The sequence below is a fragment of the Nicotiana tomentosiformis genome, chromosome 11 (assembly GCF_000390325.3).
Source record: "Nicotiana tomentosiformis chromosome 11, ASM39032v3, whole genome shotgun sequence".
In the NCBI taxonomy this organism is placed as follows: Eukaryota; Viridiplantae; Streptophyta; class Magnoliopsida; order Solanales; family Solanaceae; genus Nicotiana; species Nicotiana tomentosiformis.
The window spans coordinates 113,480,403-113,501,977 of record NC_090822.1 but is presented as its reverse complement, the minus strand read 5'-3'; the positions used below and the strand labels follow the sequence as shown (position 1 = coordinate 113,501,977).

Below are 21,575 nucleotides of genomic sequence, written 5' to 3'. Positions count from 1 at the left end.
GGTTGTACGTTCGGAGGAAATAGAAATAAACTTCATGTATTTGTGCTTTGTTCATACACTTGGAGAAATTTACATATTTTTCGGGCGTTGGCTGGCATTTCAATCCTAGTCCCAGTCTATCTAGTCCCTTCATTGGTCGAGCTGGTGAGGTATTGAGAGGTCGATCAATGAACTAACCGCCCTGTGCGCACTTTAGTCCCGAAGTGTTCCCTTCGTCGCCTCATTAAAAACCTCCTCGAGAAAACTCAATTGGGACAAAACTCAAGTGAGGAAAAAAGAGTACGACTTTGGGGGCACTTCGTCTTTTAGAAGTTGAAGTACTTGAGGTGTGTAATATTCCAGTTATTTGGTAGTCGTTTTCCTTCTATCGTTTCTAGTTGGAATGACCCTTTATTCATTATTGCCGTGATTTTGTACGGGCCGTCCCAATTTGTTCCTAGTTTGCCATCCCGTGGGTCTTTGCTCGCTTGTGTTTTAGCTTTAAGCACATAGTCCCTGACTTTGAGTGGCCTAATCTTTGCCTTTTTGTTATAATAGTGTTCTTCTTGTTGCTTTTGGGCGACCATTCTTACGTAGGCCATATCTCTTCATTCCTCGACTTCGTCGAGCTCCTGCCTTCTGTTGTCGTCGTTTCAAGGTCCGCTTTTGTGGAGTATCTTAGGCTGGACTCCCCGACCTCGACTGGTATTACTGCATCAGTCCCATAGACTAATGAGTATGGTGTCTCTCCTGTGCTTGTCTTTGGCATTGTTCAGTAGGCCTAGAGTACTTCTGGTAATATTTCCGGCCACAATCCTTTGGCGTCTTCGAGTTTCTTCTTCATGATGTTTAGTATCGACTTATTGGAGGAAGTACTGACTTATTGGAGGATTCCACTTGCCCATTGCCTGCGGGTTGGTACGATGTTGAGAGTATTCTTTTGATGTGCCATTTTTCAAAAAGTTGAGCGACCTTTTTTCCAACAAACTGGGGTCTGTTGTCACAGCTGATCTCTTTGGGGAGACTGAAACGGCATATGATGTTTTTCCATATGAAGGCGATCACTTCATGTTCGCGTATTTTGGCGAATGCTCCTACTTCTACCCATTTAGACAAATAGTCAGTTAAAACTAAAAGAAATTGTACGTTACCTCGTCCTGCCGGGATGGGGCCCATGATGTCCATTCCCCATTTGATGAACGGCCAAGGGGAAGTTACTGAGTGTAGGTGTTCACCTGCTTGGTGGATCATTGGGGCATACTTCTAGCATAGCTCGCATTTTTTTACAAAATCTTAGGCCTCATTTTTTATGGTAGGCCAGTAATACCCTGCTAGTATGAGGCATCTAACCAAAGCTCGATTGCTGGAGTGAGCTCCACAGTGGCCTTCGTGTACTTCTTCAAGGACGCGCCGCGTCTGATTTGGGCCTAAGCATTTCGCTAGAGGTCCGCTATATGTCCTCTTATACATGTCGTTATGAATAATGTTGTATCTAGCTGTTTGTATTCGCAGTTTCTTGGCCTCTTTTTTATCGTTGGGGAGTACGCCATCCTGCAAATATGTAACAATACGATTGCGCTAGTCCCAAGACAGGTTTATGGTTCTTACCTCAATTTGATCTATCAATGAGTTGAGGAGGTGGACCATATTTCTTTCTCTAGTTGTAATGTTTTTGGTGGCTGCGACTAGTTTGGCGAGGCCGTCCGCCTCAGTGTTCTGTGCTCGGGGGATCTGGTCGAGTTGACATTCGTCGAACTCGAGTAGCAGCTTGCAGATTTCGGTCTGGTACTTTTGTAACCTTTGATCCTTGATTTGGAAAGTCCATGTGACTTGGTTGACCACGACTTGAGAATCGCGGCGCAGTTTTAGTCGCTTCGCCCCGTATTTGAGCGCTAGTCTTGGTCCTTCAATTACGGACTCATACTCGGCCTCATTGTTAGTCATGTCCGGGCATCTTATGGACCGACAAATCACTTTGCTTGTTGGGACTTCGAGTACGAGTCCCATCCCAGATCCTGGCGTGTTAGACGCGCCATCAGTGTACAGAACCCAGAGGTCTTGTGTTTGGGGAGAAGCATGGATGACTCCTTTTCGACTTTGGGCATTATTCTTGCACTGAAGTCGGCGACAAAGTCTGCGAGGAACTATGACTTTATCGTCGTTCGCGGCCGATATGTAAAATCGTGCTCGCTCAGTTCAACACTTCAATGGCCCATTTGGCCAACCTGCCCGATATCTCGGGTTTATGCAAAATGTTTCTTAAGGGGAAAGTCATGACGACCGAGATAGGGTGGCATTGGAAATATGGTCTAAGCTTTCATGAAGCTACGACCAAGCTACGACCAGGGGTCCATTGGGGGTCGTTCTCCTTTTTGAGTACGTTGAAGAACTTATGGCACCTATCAGAGGATCGTGAAATGAACCTCGAAAGGGCGGCGATACGACCAGTCAACTTCTGGACCTGGTTTTTGGTGGTCAAGTGCTCTGGTTTAGTCGGGATTGACCTCGATACTTCGCTGCGACACAAGGAAACCCAAGAATTTTCCTGAGGCCACGCCGAATGCACATTTTTCGGGGTTTAGTTTCATGTTGTATTGCCTGAGTATACCGAAGGCTTCTCTTAAATGGTCGATGTGATCTTCTTTCCTTTTGGATTTGACCAGCATGTCGTCTATGTAGACTTCCATCGGTTTACCGAGTTGGTCTTTGAACATCTTCGTCACCAACCTTTGGTAAGTTGCCCCCGTATTTTTCAGCGTGAAGGGCATGACCCTGTAGCAGTACGTCCCCTGGTGGGTGATGAAGTTGGTTTTTTCTTGGTCCTCTTCCTTCATGAGGATCTGATTATAGCCCGAGTAGGCATCCAAGAAACTTAGTAGCTCGTGCCCGGCCATTGCGTCGATGAGTTGGTCGATATGGGGAATAGAAATGAATTCTTGGGGCAAGCTTTGTTTAGGTAAGTGAAATCTACGCACATCCGCCATTTGCCATTTTTCTTTTTCACCATGACTACGTTGGCGAACCATTAGGGGTACTTCAACTCCCTAACGGAGCCATTTTCCAACAATTTTTTCACTTCTTAGCGTACTGCGTCATTAATTGCGGAGTTGAACTTATGCCTAAACTACCTCACCAGGGGTAGAGTGGATCGATGTTCAATTTGTGTGTGGCGATCTCCTTTGGGATACCTAGCATATCTGCATGGCTAAAAGCAAATAAGTCCGCGTTAGCAATTAAAACTTCACGAAACTTACCCAGTTCTTGAAGTTTGTAGTCGATGTAAGCTTCCTTGCTGTGGTCATTGATGTCTAACTGAACCGAATCGAAGTCCTCTATGGTCGATCATGCGGCCTCGACCATCGCATACCAACCTCGACCCTATTGATTGTTATGCCTCTTTTTATTTATCCTTTGTTTGTTGGGTGGCCATACAGTCTAAGGCGATGCGGTAGTATTCCTGGGACATGCGTTGCTTCCCTAGTATACTGAATATTCCTCATGGAGTTGGGAATTTGATGGCTTGGTACAAGCTGGAGGGGATAGCTCTTATGGTATGTATCCACGGCCGCCCTGTTATGGCGTTGTATGTTGTCTCCTAGTCCATGATGTGGAATGTGGTTTCCAAAGTGAGGCCACCCGCTAGGACTGGGAGTGTAACCTCGCCGGATGTTCGATCAACTGCATTGTTAAAGCCTGTTAGTGTGATGCAGCGTGGCACTATCTTGTCCTCGAGTTTCATTTGTGCGAGTACTCGAGGATGGATAATATACGTGCTACTCCCATCGTCTACCATAACCCGTCTTATGTCGGTATCTAAAGTTCGTAAAGTGATAACAAGAGCATCATAGTGAGTGAAAGCCAAACTGTTAGGTATCTGACTTATCAAAAATGATACTTTCTTCGAGTTCATCATACCGTTGGTGGGTGATCGATCGTTTGAGCTTGTGGGTTGTGGTGAACTTCACACTGTTGGTGGAAGCATCGTCCCCACCACCGATGATCATGTGGATGGTGCGGGCTGGCGAGGGCGGTTTCGGCGGCCCTTGATGTTGTTCACGTCCCCTGGCAAAGTTCATCCTTCCCCAATCGCTCAACAATTCTTTGAGATGTCCCTGTCGCAGCATGATTATGACCTCCTGTCTTAGGGCGATGCAATCTTCGATTTTGTGTCCTCGCCCTTGACGGAACTCGCAGAGGGCATCTGATTTTCTGGTATTCGAGTCTAACCTTATCTTTTGTGGCCACTTCACCTTCGGTCCGAGCTTCTCCAAGGCGTAGACTATCTATGTATGTGACACGCAAAATTGTGAGTGGATAGTAAATGGGGCATACCTCTCTCATTCCGGTGAGTCCCTGTTCAGGATCAAGGTGGGCCTTCTTCATGGCGGGATGATGATACAGTGGTGGTTCTGACATATGGGAGATTCCGTTCCCGGTTTGGTCGTGAGGCCGCGAGATCTCTTATGATATCATTTCTTCGATCCTTTCGGGATTATGCTTGCACTAAGGTTAGCCGATGGGTCGCCCCATTGAGGTCGTCCTCGTATGCTTGGACTTCGGCACAATATGTGTTATATATTTCGTCCCAAGTCGTTGGGGGATACTTCATAAGTCGACTTAATAATTTTTAGTTTCCAACTGATAAGGAAATAGTTTCGTTCTCAAACTGCTCAAATCTCTAGTATGATACCTTATTCTTTTCCATTTGACAAGGTCTTGGAACATCTTGATCATAACCATTTGATCTATTCTATATGCATGATCTTCTAGATGTATCTAACATGAATGTATTTTGTTGGGTATGCGAACAAAATCCCATATTGATAGTTGAAAATTTGGTATGCTACATATAAGGTATGAGATTCGCTTAATGGAGTGAGACCAACCGTGCAAACATTGGTACATAGCGGACAATATCATACAATGTTAAGTATATTATTGGACTGGTTTGGCCCAACAAACTGGTATCAGAGCCTATGGTTTTGCGGGACGAGTATGACTATAGCACAATGATGGCGTGCGGCTCGATTTACTTCCTCTTTCTAGCATAGAAAAGAACAGAGACAAGAATAATTGTCGCCCTTGAACCATTTCTGCTCAACCTGTTTTAAAAAGCTGCTACCGCCATTTCTTCCGATACATTTGGTAAAGTGTCATGACCCCCAAAATTCAACTAGTCATGATGGCACCTAACCCAATCCGTTAGGTAAGACAACTATCCACTATCCAATTCCAATGTAATTTAACAAGACAATTAAGTAAAAAAATATCCAAATCTTATACATTCACCAAGGACTGGTAGTACAAATCATGAGCTTCTAAGAACAGAGTTTATAAAGCTGGTATGAAGTAAATACATCATCTGTTTGAGAAGTACATAAATAGAGTTTTATGAATCTAAGGCTACAATGAACAAGAGGCAGCTACAACCGGAACGCAGGTACATCTTCAGATCTAGCTCCCAACGAACACATCAACATCAGCAGCCAACATCTGCACGCAAGGTGCAGAAGTGTAGTATGAGTACAACCGACCCCATATACTCAATAAGTAACAAACCTAACCTTAGGTTGAAAGTAGTGACGAGCTTGTACCAAGGTCGGGTCCACCACCAATAACCAACAACAGTTCATAAAAACATAAGCAAGTAACAAAGAAGTAACTCAGACATAAAATGCTCAGCTTAATCATGATTTCTAAAAATAGTTCTGCCTTCCAAGTACATCAGTGAAAACCCAAATCGTTATCGAAATTGCAAAAAATATGAATAAGTTTGAAAACAGTAATTTTCCCAAAAGTCCTTTCAATAATGATTAAAATGTTTCATTTTATTTCCAGATAGCCAGTGGAAAAATGCATCACTATGCCTATATGCCAATATGTGTGAGAAAGCACGAATGACGTGATACCGTACAATATGAGGAAAATGCATCTCTATGTATGTATGCCATATGTGCATGTCAATGCGATGCACTCGGTGATAAAATCATATGCATACTCTCAGAGTATCATTTCACTCAGTCCTCCCAGTCACTCAGTCATCCCAGTCACTCAGTCTTCACAACGTCATGAAAATAGCCCGAAAATAATGATATGATGTATCAATAAATAACAACAGAGACTGAGATATGATATGTAATGAATATTACTGAGTATAAATTTTAATTTAAAACAAATAATTCACAGCAATATGAGCTCTCTGGGTTCCAATAATACTGGCATACAGCCTCAACATGATTTTTAATATGATTCTTAGCTCAATTTCTTTAACACATAAAACTGCATAGAAAATACCAAGATTATTTGACTACAAAATTCCACAGAACAATTATGTCACAATTTCTAGGGTGAACGCCTACACGCCCGTTACCTAGCATGTGCGTCACCTCCAAACAATTCACATAATACGTATATTCAGGGTTTATACCCTCTGCTCCAAGATTAGAAGAGTTACTTACCTCGAACAAGCCGAATCCAATGTCGAGCAAGCTAAACAATGCTCCAGAAATTCCATTCTGCGTGTATCAACTTCCGAACGGCTCGAATCTAGTCACAATTAATTTGATTCAGTCAACACAAATTATAGGAATTTATTCCATATCAAATACTAATTTTTCCACAAAAATCTGAAATTACACTCAAAAATCGCCCTTGGGGCCCACGTCTCGGAATCCGACAAAAGTTACAAAATATGAACGCCCATTCAACCACGAGTCCAACCATATAAATTTTACTCAAATCCGACATCAAATCTACCCTCAAATATTCAAAATAAACCAAGAGAGTTTTCACAATTTTTTAACTTAATTTACAAATTAAATGTTAAAAACAACCATGGATTCGGGTAATTTCACCAATATTGAGTTAAAAACACTTACCCCGTAGTTTTCCTTGAAAATCTCACAAAAATCGCCTCTTCTCGAGCTCCAAATCAGTAAAACTGGAAAATGGGACGAAGTCCCATTTTCAAAATTTAAACTCTCTGCCCAGTCATTTGCTCTACGTGATCGCGGACAAACATACGCGATCGCGAAGCACAATTTTCCACTGCCCAGAAAAGATCCCAACTCTACGCGATCGGGGACCTCTTCACGTGATCGCATAGAGAAAACGCGTGGCCCAACTTCCTCTCCAATTCCCTTATGCAAACGCGGAATTTCCCACGCGTTCGCGTAGCACAGCCTGGCCAAACTTACGCGATCGCGAATGCCTTCATGCGATCGTATAACACAAAATCTTACTGCTCCAACTTAGCCTACCCGATCACGAACATTATCATGCGATCGCGTAGAAGTAAACCAGTGACAGAAAACCAGCATTCTTCAGCTGGAATGCCAAGTCCAAAATTGATCCGTTAGCCATCCGAAACTCACTCGAGGCCCCCGGGACCTCAACCAAACTTTCTAGTATCAAAAAGTCAACCCCCCGGTCAAACTTTCCAAAAATTCGGCTTTCGTCATTTCAAGCCTAATTCCACTACGAACCTCCAAATAATTTTTCGGACATGCTCCTAGGTCCAAAATTACCATACGGAGCTATTGGAATCATCAGAATTCAATTACGAGGTCGTTTACACATAAGTGAATATCCGGTCAACTTTTTCAACTTAAGTTTTTAATTATGAAACTAATTTTCTCATTTCACTCCGAAATCCTTTCAGACCCGAACCAATTAACCCGATAAGTCATAAATCAACTGTAAGGCATTAATTGAGCAGTAAATGGGGGAACGGGGCTATAATACTCAAAACGGCTGGCTGGGTCATTACATTCTCCCCCACTTAAACATACGTTCGTCCTTGAACGTGCCAAGAGTTATTTGCAAGCCATCAAATCACTATTCTATCTTACAACGCACGTACCAGGGGGTGATCCCACATCACCTTATTCGACATAGGCCTGACAACACAATACAACTAAAAATCCTTAATTTAACCTTAGCCCAAAAACCTTGGAATTCAATTCCCAACCTTGAGAATTTCTTTTCAAGACATGAATCTTATATTTACACATTGTAAGAGTCTGAACAAGTTGCATCGAGCTATAACTATAATCACGGATATAACCACCCAGCATATTACACAACTCGCCCGCTCGTAGCACTATTCCTGATCACAATAACTACTCCAAACTAACCAAGTACTAGCATTAAACTCCATATCGAACAAAACATCATCCAAACACCTTTGTACACTATTGATAATAAAAGAAACACGTAGAATCTCGTAACCCCTTATCAGATCAACAAGTTATGGAGCTTTTCCGCCCCAACCAGAACCATAATCACTTGCTAAGCCGACTTTTAATATTATCCTTCCGAATATACTGTAATCAAACATGATAGTATCCATTCTAGGTCCAATGACCTTACATTATTAAATGCAACTATCCCACGGACACGCCACATCAATATAACTCTAATCACATCTGCGCAATTAGTGTACCCAAATATGAAAGATGTCTCAAAGTAGAGAACCGTATTGCAAGTTCAACAAGCACCACCACAACTGCAATGCTATAAGCTCATTATATATAGTAGAACCAAGACACATGAATTTAATAAGAGTAACCAACTATTCTAGAGCTCACATTATCATCACTCGCACGGACAACTCACGTGCTATAGTATCAATATCTGGACTCGCACGGACAACTCACGTGCCAATAATATCAGTATATGGATCCGAACGGACAACTCACGTGCCAATAATATCAGTATATGGATCCGCATGGATAACTCACGTGCCAATAATATAATCCTCCTGGTAGGGTCACAGGCCCCCAGTCCAAGCATATCATACATGAGCAATCAAATAAGTACACATGAATATGATAAATGAATTATGATTCTCATACTCCTAGACTGGTACAAATAACACGCCAAAGAGTAGGCAGGTGCAAAGTGTGCTATCACTACTCAAATCAGCAAGTTAACGTAGAAATAGTAACTACCCAATTTATTCAGGGAATTAGCTTCTTTGTAACCTCAAGTGTAGTCCAGATAGTTCTCGACAAAGGTACGAATACGAGAAACGTTATAACTTTATGCTTAACAGTCAACTCTAGGCATATCTTTGCCTAAGCATTTTTCCGAGTACGAATACTTGCCACGATGCCCGCACATGGCTCAAACCTCCCATATGTACGCACTCATTAGTACCTCCATTGAGTTTAAATAAAATACTCACCTCAACCAGATCGCAACCCTGAACCAATTCGCTTCTGAGAACTCCCAGTCCCCCAAATTCATAGAACACATGAACCATCGTAACTAATCACAACTCCAACATTCGAATGACTATCACGTCCTTCATGCACGATCATCCCACTAGGAATACTTCCAAAATACTTCTGTGTCGCATAGCGATAGTTGGAATATCAGCAGTCTATCACCCAGGTGAGTACCGCAATACCGATGAATATCTGTAAGTCAAAACACAATGCGCCTTCTGAAATACGCACCCTTCTCAGGGATTACCAAGCAGTTATAACATAAATCTAAATATTTAAAACTGACCATTCTGTCTAGAATTCGTAACCTTCCCTTCAAGAATAAATTACCACCTTGTACATGTAAATCTTAATCTCGCACAACACACCACATCTATCATGCCATCATGTGACAAGCACGAGAATCTCATTATCAACTCTGAGTCACCAGCAAATTACATACCCGGTTATTTAGAAATCTCCCTCTTGCTTCATTCTAGGAGGAAATCACAATACACAACACGTTCCCCACACCGGTAGAAAATATTCGGCTCAAACCATGGTAGAAACCATCAAGAACACTTTGAAACCATTTGCACATAACTAAACTATCGGAACTGAATTCCTCTAACTTGACCAAGCCACGCAGGTCACCAAACCCAAGAATATTGCCACCAAAATATCTGTAAAGTCTCGCCACATCATAATTACCCAAAAGAACCGAGCATACCATTACCATACTGGTCTAGCCTACTACCAATTGTCTTATTTACTTCGAGTTTCATCTGAATTACCCCCAAGTCGACGCTTCTCCTTGTCAGAATACTACGATCCTTACCCAAAGCTCACTACAAGACATCCTAACATAAAACCATACCGTACTGAGGCCCATAAGCCACTGTATTCTTCTTAAGCACCACAAAAGTACCACAACCGAGACCCTCACACTAAAAAGACCTTATGTGAACTTAAGATTGTTCCTTTTTACCTTTCTTGCACTGAAATGTAGAATCCATAGTCATACAGAATTATCGCAAGTCCCGGCACCATCCAGTGTAAATAATCGATTCTAGCGATATACGAATCCGAAAAATTTTCAATTGCCACATATACATTTTGAATCCATTAGAACTCTCTCGAGATTCACCTACTTTGCTCAAATCCAAATTGTACCGCCCAAATGGGCCGAAAGACACATGCCCCCTTAGCACAACAACACCCAAAGAAGTAACCCTGCCTTAACACCACCGATCAAATTCATACTCCGTTCGTACTACATCCTTCACAATAACAACTCACTCATCCCATAATTTCAATATACTCATAAAGTGCAATATAACCTACATCCAGGAATTTTGTTACTCGAGTCATCCTCGATATCAATCTTTGCAAGTCATAACCGAATCACATGTATGTCTCAAACCGAAACCAGTACAACACATAACTATGAAATCAAATCGTCAATACTAGGATACCCCACTTGGATCAAAGCCATAAATTAAAACACTCGATAACTCACAGTACCCATACTCTATCCATAATACCGCAGTCAGTTTAACAAAAATTCTTCTCAAGCTCATGCAACGCCAACCATAAAATACCTCAATCATCCGCTAAACTCGCATTCATTCTCTCGACATTCAAGTCAACTTTCTCAACCAGATTCAAATTCAAGTCTCAACACCTACGCCCCGCTGGAAAAAAAAAAAGAAACTCTCCACTCAATATTATAAGGAATACCCGTACGTAGATTACTCATCAGGGGATAACCCACTTGCTTAGACTCAAATTGGCATCTTGTTATACTCTTTCGCAACCACAATTACTATGCAATCACTTAATATTTCTGAGTACAAATTTATTAATAAGATATGAGAATTTAATTTATCCCATAATTTAACAACGTGAAACAACCTTCAATACACTCACAATTCGAGACTATATGTCAAATGATAGAAATCAAGTACCCAATAGCAAACTCTTGAGTCACAAGTAAACTTTATTCGTCACATTCAACCCATTTGAACATATCCTGCAATCACATCATACTTATCATATAGCCATTCAACCGCTCATCGAGCCATAAATTCCACTCATAGGGACACTACCGAAAATATGAGTCCAAATGTACAAGTTCACACAACTGAAGCTACCGAACTTAAGCTGCGATCTACCCCTAGCCTCAAGTCCTCCAGACTGGCCCATCACCAAAACACAGAATATATATCATGAATCTCGATCATGGAATCACAAGCCGGTGATGCACAACTAATACCGCGCGCTCACAAATACGTGGAAGGAATTCAAAGAGTTATGTTTCAACTTGAATCAATTCCGCACGATAGAATACAAGAAAGTGGAATTTTTCTAAGGGTTCGGAAGCCTCTCGAAGATAAGACCAGGCATCTCTGTACCGATCCACAAGACTCTACTAAACTTGCTCATGAGTCATGAGACCTATGTATCCTAGAGCTCTGATACCAACTTGTCACAACCCAAAATCTAACTAGTCGTGATGGCACCTAATCCAACCCGTTAGGTAAGCCAACTATCCACTATCCAATTCCAATGTAATTTAACAAGATAATTAAGTAAAAGAAAATATCTAAATCTTATACATTCCCCAAGGACTGGTAGTACAAATCATGAGTTTCTAAGAACAGAGTTTACAAAGTTGGTATGAAGTAAATACATCATCTGTTTGAAAAGTACATAAACAGAGTTCTATGAATCTAAGGCTACCATGAACAAGAGACAACAACCGGAACGCAGGTACATCTTCAGATCCAGCTCCCAACAAATACAGCAACATCAGCAGCCAACATCTGCACGCAAGGTGCAGAAATGTAGTATGAGTACAACCGACCTCACGTACTCAATAAGTAACAAACCTAACCTTAGGTTGAAAGTAGTGACGAGCTTGTACCAAGGTCGGGTCCACCACCAATAACCAACAATAATTCATAACAACATAAGCAAGTAACAAAAGAAGTAACTCAGAGATAAAATGCTCAGCTTAATCATGATTTCTGAAAATAGTTCTGCCTTCCAAGTACATCAATGAAAACCCAAATCGTTACCGAAATTGCAAAAAATATGAATAAGTTTGAAAACATTAATTTTCCCAAAAGTCCTTTCAATAATGATTAAGATGTTTCATTTTCTTTCCAGATAGCTAGTGAAAAAAATACATCACTATGCACATATGCCAATATGTGTGAGAAATCATGAATGACGTGATACCGTACAACATGAGGAAAATGCATCTCTATGCATGTATGTCAAATGTACATGTCAATGCGATGCACTCAGTGATAAAACCATATGCATACTCTCAGAGTATCATTTCACTCAGTCTTCTCAGTCCTCTCAGTCACTCAGTCATCTCAATCGCTCGGCACTCGCACTCAGTAGGTACCTGCGCTCACTGGGGGTGTGTACAGACTCCGGAAGGGCTCCTTCAGCCCAAGCGCTATAAACCGCACGGACAACTCACGTGTTGCACGAACAACTCACGTGCTATAGTATAAATATCTAGATCAGCAAGGACAACTCACGTGTTATAGTATAAATATTTGGATCCGCATGGATAACTCACGTGTTATATAAAACCTATAAGACCTGCTGCAGGCGGGCAACCCCGAATATAGCTTTTATATATATATATATATATATATATATATATATATATATATCTTAAGATGTATATATTATGTATAGTATATATCTTAAGATGTATATATAGTATAGTATATGGTCTTGGTATTAGAGCCTAGGAACTTTCATGGTAAATATGTGATAGATCTTGGTAATTCCATAACTCTACTCATAAAGGTATCTTTATACCATCTGAATTCACTAAGGATCTTACATCTAAGTATAAGTATAATAAGTATAATAATAATAATAATAATAATAAGCAACACACACACACACACACACACACACACACACACACACACACACACACACACACACACACACACACACACACACACACACACACACACACACACACACACACACACACACACACACACACACACACACACACACACACACACACACACACACACACACACACACACACACACACACACACACACACACACACACACACACACACACACACACACACACACACACACACACACACACACACACACACACACACACACACACACACAAAAAAAAAAATGATAATAAGCAACACACACACACACACACACACACACACACACACACACACACACACACACACACACACACACACACACACACACACACACACACACACACACACACACACACACACACACACACACACACACACACACACACACACACACACACACACACACACACACACACACACACACACACACACACACACACACACACACACACACACACACACACACACACACACACACACACACACACACACACACACACACACACACACACACACACACACACACACACACACACACACACACACACACACACACACACACACACACACACACACACACACACACACACACACACACACACACACACACACACACACACACACACACACACACACACACACACACACACACACACACACACACACACACACACACACACACACACACACACACACACACACACACACACACACACACACACACACACACACACACACACACACACACACACACACACACACACACACACACACACACACACACACACACACACACACACACACACACACACACACACACACACACACACACACACACACACACACACACACACACACACACACACACACACACACACACACACACACACACACACACACACACACACACACACACACACACACACACACACACACACACACACACACACACACACACACACACACACACACACACACACACACACACACACACACACACACACACACACACACACACACACACACACACACACACACACACACACACACACACACACACACACACACACACACACACACACACACACACACACACACACACACACACACACACACACACACACACACACACACACACACACACACACACACACACACACACACACACACACACACACACACACACACACACACACACACACACACACACACACACACACACACACACACACACACACACACACATAAACCAACATGTCATGCTGCGGTGTGCAGCCTAATCCCAAAAATATCCTCATAATCAGGCCCTCGGCCTCCCTCAGTCATCAATCTATCGAATCTCTCTCTCATGGGCTCACAATATCATGAAAATAGCCCGAAAATGATGATATGATGTATCAATAAATAACAACAGAGACTAAGATATGATATGTAATGAATATGACTGAGTATAAATTTTTAATTTAAAACAAATAATTCACAGCAATATGACCTTTGTGGGTCCCAATAATGCTGGCACATAGCCTCAACATGATTTTTAATATGATTCTCAGCTCAATCTCTTTAACACATAAAACTGCATGGAAAATGCCAAGATTATTTGACTACAAAATTTCACGGAACAATTACATCATAATTTCTATGGTGCACGCTCACACACCCGTCACCTAGCATATGCGTCACCTCCAAACAATTCACATAATACGTATATTCAGGCTTCATACCCTCAGCTCCAAGATTAGAAGAGTTACTTACCTCGAACAAGCTGAATCCGATGTCGAGCAAGTTAAACAATGCTCCATAAATTCCATTCTGCACGTATCAACTTTCGAACGGCTCGAATCTAGTCATAATTAATTTGATTTATTCAACACAAATTATAGAAATTTATTCCATATCAAATAATAATTTTTCCACAAAAATCCAAAATTACACTCAAAAATCGCCCGTGGGACCCACGTCTCAGAACCCGACAAAAGTCACAAAATATGAACGCCCCTTCAACCACGAGTCCAACCATATAAATTTTACTCAAATCCGACATCAAATATACCCTCAAATCTTCAAATTAAACCAAGAGAGTTTTCATAATTTTTCAACTTAATTCACCAATTAAATGTTAAAAATAACCATGGATTCGGGTAATTTTACCAATATTAAGTTAAGAACTCTTACCCCGTAGTTTTTCTTGAAAATTCCCAAAAATCGCCTATTCTCAAGCTCCAAATCGGTAAAAATGGATTTCAGAACTTAAACTCTCTGCCCAGTCATTTGCTCTACGCGATCGCGAAGCACAATTTTTCACTGCCCAGAAAAGACCCTACGCGATCGCGGTTCCTTCATGCGATCATGAAGCATAGAGTCCCCAGCTCTACGCGATCGCAGCCCTCTTCACGCGATCGCAAAGAGCAAACGCGTGGCCGAACTTCCTCTCCAATTCCCCTATGCGAACGCGACATTTCCCACGCGTTTGCGTAGCACAGCCTGGCCAAATTTACGCGATCGCGGATGCCTTCACACGATAGTATAACACAAAATCTCACTGCTCCAACTTAGCCTACGCAATCGCGGACATTCTCATGCGATCGAGTAGAAGGAAACCCGTGACAGAAAACTAGCATTCTTCAGCTGGAATGCCAAGTCCAAAATTAATTCGTTAGCCACCCGAAACTCACCCGATGCCCCCGGAACCTCAACTAAATATACCAACAAGTTCTAAAACATCATACGAACTTAGTCGTGTCTTCAAATCACATCCAACAACACTAAAAATACGATTCACACATAGATTCAAGTCTAATGAACTTCGAAACTTTCAATTTCTATAAACGAAGCCAGAACCTATCAAATCACGTCCAATTGACCTCAAACTTTGCACATAAGTCATAAGTGACATAACGGAGCTATGCAAATTTTCAGAACTAGATTCCGACCCCGATATCAAAAAGTCAATCCTCCGGTCAAACTTTCCAAAAATTCGACTTTCACCATTTCAAGTCTAATTCCACTACGAACCTCCAAATAATTTTTCGGACATGCTCCTAAGTCCAAAATTACCATACAGAGCTATTGGAATTATCAGAATTCAATTCCGAGGTTGTTTACATATAAGTGAATATCCAGTCAACTTTTCCAACTTAAGTTTTTAATTATGAGACTAAGTGTCTCATTTCACTCCGAAATCCTTCCGGACCCGAACCAACTAATCCGATAAGTCATAAATCAACTGTAAGGTATAAATTAAGCAGTAAATAGAAACGAGGCTGTAATACTCAAAATGACCGACTGGGTCGTTATACAAAGTCATTCTTACTCGGTTAAAACGGGCGAGGAAGTCCCTCAGCCCTTCTCCCGGAGACTGTTTAATAGCAAAGATGTCATTTACTCGCCTCGGCCTTCTTGGCCCCGGCATAGGACGTTACGAACTTATCGACCATTTCCTCGAAGGTTTCAATGGAACGTGCGGACAGTTATGAATACCAGGTCAATGCACCTCCCGTGAGGGTCTCGCCGAATTTCTTTAGCGGAATGGAATACTTGTTCTTTAGCGAGGTCATTGCCTTTCACGGCGGTGACATAGTGAGTCACATGATCTTCGGGGTCGGTTATACCATCGTATATTTTTAGATAGGGCGACATTTTAAAGGTCTTTGGTATGGAATGTGGGGCATCATTGTCACTGTATGGCTGCTCGACGATCGACCGGCATCCCTCTTCGGCAAGAGCTTAGGAGCGCCCGGTATTTTATCGATCATTTTTTGGTGTTCTCTCATTTGGTCTCGAAGTACCTTGTTCTCATTTTCCATTTCCTCCATCCTTTTTAGAATGGTCGTGAGGGCGTCGTCACCTGCATTGCTAAAAACATTGTGAGTAATATCTGTCATTGCGGCAGGAGGAGGTTGACCATGTTGCTCGTTCGCTGGTGGATAACACAAGTTCTTACGTTTTCTGTGGCCGTATCCTGAATGGGCTTATGGAGGATGCTGGTCAGCGTATCAGTTAGCCATGCCTCAAGGAGCTTCTTTATTGCTGGTGGTGCCTCCTCTACCGCGGATGTGGAGGCTGTCTTACCAAGAGATTTTATGATGCTACAGTGGGGAGGGGTGACCCACCTCGCCTGGGGAGGGGTGGATATTGGGCGTTGTGTCCCCGTCCACTGCTTCAGAGCTCTCATGGATGATGTTCATGAGCTTGGTTGGGAGGTCAATCATTATTCTCATTCTTTTTTCTCTTTTATATGCCATGTTAGATCTATGTATGTAGAGGAAAAAGAGCTCTTGTTCTTCTTCTTTTTTATGTTAGTGACCAGTGTCAGTTGTAGATCTAGAAGAAACTAAAAGAGTTAACTAGATAATCCCTACAGACGGCGCCAAATTATTTGACCAAAAAGTGTAACTTTAGCTAAACTATTAAATTTATGTAATAATGGGTTAAATCTAGTTAAAGATAATAACTCTAGATGAAAATCTTAAAAACGTGCTTGTGATGGGACAGATCCAATGAAACGTTGACAATGATAGGTACAAAACGTTCATAAAGAATGAGCAATGATGGAGGTGTAACTAGCAATAAATAACAATAAATGGCATTTAAGTAAATAAGAGGAATGATTCATCCAATAAAGGATGGATTGGATGAATGTTCCTCCTCACAATGATGAATGACAGATAAATCCAAGATTTGTTCGAACTCTTCTCGGATATGGGCAAGAATCTTGATAAAAATATAATCTTTGTATCTTTATAAGAGACAGAAAATCTTTTTCTGAAAAGTGTTCTTATCAATCGAATATTACATGCCTTTATTTTTTCTCTCTTTTCTTATTTATTTGAGACATACCTCTAACAAATCCTAAAGGTACAAGTGCAGAGAATATTCACTGAAATATTCTCTTTACAGAAAATATTAAAGAGAATATTCACTAAAATATTCTCTTTAATATCCTATTTCAAAAATTAACTGTTACTACTAAAGAGAATATTTCAGTGAATATTCTCTAAAATATTCTCTTTAATATCCTATTTCAAAAATTAACTGTTACTACTCTGTCGGCGGTGCTCGACCTCGATCATTGTTGACATCTCGACCACGAATCTTGCTGCTCCCTGACCGACCTCGGCTGACTCTTCCCTTAATGCTATATTACCCTAATATTCTAGGGTAGATTTTGTCCATACAGGGACACCTTCAACAAGTGGTGTCATCCTATAGTACACCGTTTCGTTGAAGAGTATCATATATATATATATATATATTCTAAAAAATAACGTAGAAAACACTTGAAAATAGTAAATATCAATTTTGAAGTAGTGCTTATAAGTTATAACTTATACAGCTCCAGACTCAAACTCACATATAGATTGAAATTGTGATAATAGATTATAAATCGACACTATATTTAGCCCTATGCCGCTGGTAGGTATGGTCCAATAATCATCTTATGCAGTACTTACAAGAATCGTCATTAAATAAGTGAACCGAACTTGATATTTTCTCATCATATATTAGAAAGATATTTAGAATAGTTAATTATCTAAGATTATTCTAAGCATTAGTTGGATCATCTAATATCAGGGTGCCAGTATTTTCTAGACTTGGATGAGGTGTAAAATACCAACTTGATATTTTTTATTCATTGCTCAGGAAGAAATTTTCGTAAAATATGTTTTATATTCAAAATTATTGAGAACGTGCTAAATCGTGCAACTTGCTTGATATTCGATAGCATTTCGCATTCACCCTCCTTTTCTTTATTCTGGTTTTAGGTAAGCTTACCTTCTGAGTTAATAAAAATATATTTGGTGCTTAAATCTCACTGATCATATCATAGACTAGTTTATAGAAAGAAAGGCAATATATATATATATATATATGTCCTATGTGTGATTTACGATTGAAAATTGGACAATCTTGTTGACTTTCTTCATTGCTAAAGACAAACACGATGACATTTTTATGAAGTTAAAATACCGTATTTTGTACTTTTGGTATAATTTATGGATGTGCAAGCTATTGGATAAAGAATTAACAATTTTCCTTTTCAAAAAGGAAATGGAATTTCTGGTATATTATGTCCCTCTCGTTTTATCTGTCAGTATTTGATTGAACATGAGTTTACAATATTAGTTTGACCAATATATATTATAGTAGTGATGGTGAAAGAAATATATTAAAGCAATAATAGAAAAATTAGTTTGATAAAGGAAGCATCGCATAAAGTTGGATAGTTTAATACACAGAGGGCAGAGCTAGAATTTGAAGTGTATGGATTCTAAATTTTAAAATAGGACGGTGACCCAAAACTAATATACAACAACAAGAAAACTAAAGAACGAATATTGATATTTAATATACATTTAAAAAGTAACGAACCACACAAACATAATATTTGAATATAAACATTATTATTTCAATTGCATTCGACGACTTGTCATGTTCTGAAAACGATCAATAATCGCATCATTAGGTACACTTCAAATACTTCATCCTCTATATAACAAACTAAATAGTCATTCAAAAAGTCATCACCAATCCTGCTTCGCAAGTCACTTTTATTAAACTTCATTGAAGAAAAAGCACTTTCTACTGTTGCAGAAGACACATGTAATATCAAACTTAACTTCACAAGCAAATAAATAAGACCCTATGTCTTGTGAATATTTGTTTTAACCAATGTCTTCGAGAGATCGCCAAGCCCTTTCAAGTTAGAGAATGCATTGTCCATGTTTCGCACATAATTAGAGAATGCATCCAGTAGAGTAATTAATTTGAAACGGCTTGGCGATCTCTCGAAGACATTGGTTAAAACAAATATTAATTTATCTTTAGTTGTTAAGGCTCAACAGAGATATCATTTCATGCTGTTTTTCCCTTTTGAATTTCTTGACCACCTTTACTGTAAGTTTGCGGCCTCTTAGAAATATAAAATATGCTGCCTATGAAGATGTATTGATACACAAAAATGCAAAATTAGAAAGAAAAAAAAAGGGTATCCAACTCGCCCATGGATATGTTAATTGGCTAGCTACTCAAGCTACTTTAGTTATCCTTATATATTGTGCCATCTGCTAATTTACCCGATAGCCAAATTTAGATGCTAGCAAAGCCAAAGCCAATTACTTTATCAAAAAAAAAAATGACAACAATCAATTAAAAAACAAAGGTTGATAATCTGAAGATCTCTAAATTCACCATTCTGTTGAGAATATTATCCGCACTAAGAAACTAAAAATAAGAAAATAGGACCACATACCTTGTCGATTTGTTGGGGCTTAGCCTTTGAAATTTTGGAAAGCACAAGTTGCAAAGAGAATAGAGATCAAAATGTGGGACAACCCTAGAATCAATGATTAAAAATTGGATTTTGTATGAATTGTTACACAAAATATAAAATTTAATAGGGCAAAAAAAGAATAGAAAAGAAGAAGAAAGAAGGAGAAAGAATATACCGCGTAAAAGAAGAAGGAAGACGCAGTAGAGGGGATAATCAGCAATTGGGGCAGAAAGGCAATACCCTAGCTTTGTTTGATTTGAGTGCTGTTGAATTGTGAAGGAAACATGTCTGTTTATTTTGTTTTAGAGAAGATATGTGTATTTGATTCGTGTTTTTCTTTATTAAAAAGTAAAAGGGATGTATTTATTATAAGAAAAATCAAATTATGGTGGATGTCTACTCTTCCTCCATAATCTTTTCAAATGTTTAATGACATATTCAATGACATATTTTTCTTCACTTTTCATGCCTATATAAAGGCCTTGTAATAGATAAGAAAATACACACAATTGAAGAAGAAATACTCTTCCTTCTCTCTATCTCTATTTCTTGTTCATGTTTTACTAAATTGCTTTTATTTCATAACTTGTTCTTGTTCATGTTTTACTAAATTGCTTTTATTTCATAACACGTTATCAGCACGACTGTGATCCCATTTTCGTACACCTCCATATAGGCATAGACTGTGCTTTGTGTTTGCTATCCTTATACCAATAATTCTATGGCTATCAAACAAAATAAAAATAGAAGCCAATGGGCTGGATACTAATACAAGATAAGTTTTCATCTTTCTAGCTTATTCATATTTTTATTTTTATCTTCCACTAATCTCAAAATTTTTCTATTTTGCCATGATAACTCACAATAAGCTTTCAGTATTTTATTTTCATTTTGTTATAGCTTGAAAGTGTACGAGCCCTGCATTGGCAAGTATAGTTTTTGCTTATTCTTTCTTGACGTCTGATATGAATTTTTAGTTATCGTTTGACTATCCTTCAAGGGATCTATTCATGAACCAAATCAAAATGCATGAATATATATTTTGTAATTAAGTTTTGAAACAGGTACTCTCTACTCAATTCTTTAACTTATATTTAACGTGCTGAATAGTGCTTACATATATGTGCGCAGATATCAGACAACCAATGTGCCCTTTACC

The 21,575-nt window shown here is 39.8% G+C and overlaps 1 long non-coding RNA gene across 1 annotated transcript; it reads right to left on the bottom strand.

The window, feature by feature from the left end:
* Positions 1 to 11,819: 11,819 nt before the first annotated feature.
* Positions 11,820 to 20,764, bottom strand: LOC117280354 (uncharacterized). Its single transcript, XR_004510886.2, has 3 exons — positions 20,592 to 20,764; positions 20,396 to 20,479; positions 11,820 to 12,013 (listed from the first exon to the last, which is right to left on the bottom strand). It is a non-coding gene; the product is annotated as an uncharacterized lncRNA (long non-coding RNA).
* Positions 20,765 to 21,575: the final 811 nt, after the last annotated feature.